This window comes from Sebastes umbrosus, chromosome 8 (genome assembly GCF_015220745.1).
Source record: "Sebastes umbrosus isolate fSebUmb1 chromosome 8, fSebUmb1.pri, whole genome shotgun sequence".
Taxonomy (NCBI): domain Eukaryota; kingdom Metazoa; phylum Chordata; class Actinopteri; order Perciformes; family Sebastidae; genus Sebastes; species Sebastes umbrosus.
Genome location: NC_051276.1, coordinates 35,834,622 through 35,839,583, shown reverse-complemented (window position 1 = coordinate 35,839,583; position 4,962 = coordinate 35,834,622).

Below are 4,962 nucleotides of genomic sequence, written 5' to 3'. Positions count from 1 at the left end.
TTTTAATTGGTTTAATTTGAGCACATTTATAGACCTTTTCATTGCCTTTCTGTTGCTAGGGGCAACGGCTTTAGTCTACGTTCTCAGGCACAGTCACGCATTTGATTCGCCTCTTGTTCACGTCCACACTTTGTGAGCCGAAAGGGCGAAAAAAACATACTTTCTAACCCTCCCGTTTTCCCGGAAGACTCACGTTTTCCATCACCCTCTGTTCACTTTTTTTCCTTTTGGTTATCTCAGCCTGTTTCTGGAACTGAACAGTGTGTATGATCTTTACTGTTTCCACCCAGACGACAGTAGAGCTACACCAAATGCCGTTTGCCGGCGGAAGAGAGCTGTCCATGCTCGTGACACAGCGCCGTTTGAGCTCATATTTGAGCTGCGCTCGCCACAGCGTGCAGCACCCAAAGTTGGGCTTTGCTCGATGCAGCGAAAAGCCGTCGTGGTGCCGACGTAAACCGCTGGAAATAACGGGTTTCAGAGAGCAGTGGCGCCTTTGTTGCATTGTGTCGAGTTCACACCGGAGGGACGAACACTCAGTTTTCTTTCCTGGGAGTTAAAGATTCAAATGAATAGTTTAAGTGAACTTATTATTTTGTTATCATATCTCTGCAACAACGTGGTCGGGGGTATATATAGCGCTCCGCGTGTCCATCCCTCCGTCCGTTCACGCGTCACACTTTTGTTTCAGGAGCAGAACTCTGACACTATTTAACTTAGGAACTTCAGATTTGGTGTGATGGTTGACAATGTGGTCTAGTTGTGCCTGATGGGGGCCACCCTAAACCATTTTTACCCGTCCAGTCCAATTAAAACAGGGTGAAAAACTGCCCAATCAAGTGTCCTGATGGGTGCAGTGCGTCGGCTTTGTTGCTAATTTGTGTACCGTTGCCATAGTGACAGTTGAAGCGGGCTGACTTCCGTATAAACTGAAAAGTAGACTAAGTTTAGCGGTAAGGACTAAAGCGAGCAGTGTAGCGGTAACATTACGAAGCACAGAGAGCCGGAGACTTAATGCTTCATCCACATACTCTGGTCACAGCGTAGGAAAGCACAGTGCTATCGCCAGATGAGGGACTTTGTTTGGCTCATTTTCTGTAACCAGTGTAGCATTAAAGCACGGTGGAATTAGCAAGCTAATTAGCTAACTAGCGGTCGTGCTGCTGCGGCGGGCCCCAGGCAGCCTCGGCCCCTCGGCCCCTTGGCCCCTCGCTCAGCCCCGAGTCTCAAGACCGGCCTCTAAGAGAACTTCTAAACTCCGAAAACGTTGGAGCAAATGTTCGATTCACCATCTAATATCGTAAAACTGTCAATATTTCAAATCTGCACAGTTGATTTCTCACCTCAAACATTCCCAGAAGTGAATTTAGTGATGAAATAGCTACGAAAAATGTAAAAACAAAGGAGCCGTTTTCAGCTGCTGTTGTTGTGACCGTAGCCTGTACCGTTCCAGCGCATGTGATGACATCACAATGTGATGTCATGAGAATGTAGTAGAGAAGGATGTTAGTGATCAACTCGTAGTCAACTCACACAATGAGCGAAAACATCTGAATAAACTCCTGTTCCAGATGTTTGTCTCTCTGCCTGTCCACCTGTGTGCTGTGAGCTTCATGTATTCGACACCAGTGATTCACATTCAGAGAGAAAAGATGTTTGAGTAGTTTACAACTGTCTGTTAATAATAACGGAACGACAGCTTAATAATTACCGGCAAATAATGCTAATAAACATGAGCCCGTCAGTCATAAAGGTCACATGGTATCATTGTTTATTACAGAACCGGCTCATGTTGTTAACCAGACAATAAAATATTATTCGGAGCATCTTTTATTAGTAACATTGATCGATTTATTGATCAGCTTCAGTGTTCACAACGTAAACAGATACCAGTACTTCTGCTTTATAGACACCATAATGTCATCAAGTTGTATTTATACTGTATGCATGTATTCAGAGAGGCACACATATTGAAATCATTTGACTGTTTATTTGATTTTTAATTAAGTTTTATTTTATTTATTGTTATTATTTGTAATATATACTTTGTGGGAGAAACCTGAGCACCAGGAGAATCCCCTTACTGAAATACTATTGATTGAAGTTTTTTAATACTCTAAATTACCCCCAAATATTTTTTTTTATATTTAATGGTAATTTAGAGTGTCCAATTAGCCTCATGTATAACTTGGACTGGGAGAAACCTGAGCACCAGGAGAAAACCCACGCAGACACGGAGAATATACAAACTCCACACAGCCGGACAGGTGGAGGTGTCTCTGTGAGGCTGCAGTGCTAATCACTAATCACTAATCACTAATCACTGAGCCACTGTGCCGCCCTCAAAGTAAACGACGTACCCCCCCCCCCCAAGAGAAAACCCACGCAGACACAGGGAGGGTGATGGGGGGAGACAGGGGGAGAGAAGGGGAGAGAGGGGGAGACAGGGGGAGAGAGGGGGAGACAGGGTGGGGGGTGTTATGCCAGACGGATATAGTGAAGTATTGTTGGTGCAATGTATTTTTGCAAGCAATGCTGTTTTTTACATGTGATTATTATAATAACAATGATAAGTAAAGTAAATAAATTATCCAGTAAATATTTAAATAAATCAATTAATTAACCAATCCATCCACCATCTAACCATCCCATTGATTCATTGTAATAGTAGTAATAATAATAATGGTTACTAATAATAATAATAATAATAATAATATATATATATGTACATACACATATATATACATATACATACACACACACACACATAATAATAATAATAATAATAATCACAATAATAAAAATTATAATAATAATAAACGAACAAGACAAAAATCAAAATAGAAATACATATATGCATGTTGATATTGTCTGAAGGTAGTGAAAACATAGTAGTAATAATAGTGGTAAACGAGTAGACAGTATACTAATAAGAATAACCACAGTAATACTAAAATTAAAAAATTAAAAAAGAATAATAATGCTAATGATAATAATGATAATACTAATAGAGGTAATTTGTAATATTAATAAAGAATATAATATAATAATAAAGAGAGAGAAGAGAGAAAAAACAACAACAACAACACAAGTAAGATTATAATAGTTGAAGAAAAAAAAATAGTATTAATAAATAAACAAGTAAAATACATTCATGTTAAAAATAATAGCTGAGTGGAATAATGATAATAGTATAATAGTAATAATAATACAAACAGTAATAGTAGTAACCATAACCGTGACAATAGGTATGTCAGTAATAGCTATAATAATAGTAATAATAATAACAATAACAATAATAACAGGAGCAATAGCAGCATCAATAATAATAATATTGATAATACCTATAGTCATAGTGCCATTAGTAGTAGATCAATAAATAAGCCACTTAATCAATTTGTTCATTAGTAAATTAGTAATAGTGGTAGTCGTAATAATAATGACAAATGGAGAGGAAAGAAAATAACCAAATAAACCAATTAATCAAGTATTGAAACAGCAACCAATTAATCAATTGTAATATTATTAATAATAATAATAATAATAATATCATTATTACTGTCATTAAGAGAAAAGTACAAATAAAATAAGAATAGAAACTCATATATGCGTGCTAATAATGTCTGAAGGGAGTGAAAACATAGATAGTGATCTAATATAGTAATAAGTTGGACATCCATTATGCAATAATAATTGATTGATAATCTATATGATATAGCAATGATAATAATAGTATAGTACAGCAGCACAGTTTATACTAAGACAATAATAATAACAACAAACAGCACAGTTTATACTAAGACAATAATAATACCAACAATCATACAAACAAATTACTAAGAAGAAAAAGATAAATAAATAAATGAATTTTAAAAATATACAAAACATTCAAAATCCCATTGGTTATGATGGTGGAGACCAGAGCAACGATTGTGCGAGGTGTGTGGGGAATGAGGTATTGGTAAGGGGAGAGGTTTAGAAAAGAGAGAGAGGGGGAAAAAAAGGAATGACGCACACATAAAACAATAGTTTTTTTTAATTTTTTTTTTTATTTAGGTGACAGGGTGTATGTTTATTGTGGATGGTTGACAGGCAAAAAGATGTGATGGGTGAAATTGGTGAGGAAATGTTATTTATTTATGTATTTGTTTATTATTTATTTTTGCATTTATTTTATATTTATTTTTAAATGTATGCATTTACTTATGTATTTATGCTTTATTTATATCTGCACGGTTTTCCCCATTGCATTTCCCCAACTTATTTATTTCTGTATTCTTTTCTTTATACATGTCTGTCTCATTATGCAAATGAGGGAGCTATAAATAAAAAAATGCAAAAATAAATAAATGTATAAAAATAAATAAGTAAATAAATAAGGTAATTAATACAAAAATAGATAGACAGAAATATCAATTTATGTCACATTTTATCAATTAATTAATGGCCACATTTATTTCTAATATTATTTTTTCTACATTTAATGACGTATTTATTGATCGATTGATTGATTTTGTCAGGTTCATTCCTCCAGCATGGCCCCACAGTGTGAAACCAGTCATCCCAGTGAGTGTTCTGCTGTTTTCTTTAGTTGTTTTTTTTCATTTTTTGTTTTCTTATTATTATTTCAAAATGACAGTATCCATAGTAACAGCAGGAAACATTAAAAACATTTACATACAGAAGAATTATAGCGAAAACATAAACAAAGAGCTGTGCCAAACATAAAAGGACAACAGAAATGAAACAAAACCAACACAAAATAAAAAAAAAAAACACAATAAAGAAATGAATAAATAAATAAATAATAAGAAAAAAGGACCACGCGAGAGTTTGACAATAATTTCACTTAAAAACTCTAAAGATAGTTTGGTTATTGTTTTAACATGTTGTTGTTTACATCCAGCAGGATGCTGATGCAGACCCCGGACGTGACGTCATCTCTTCGGCTGCTCTCTGTAT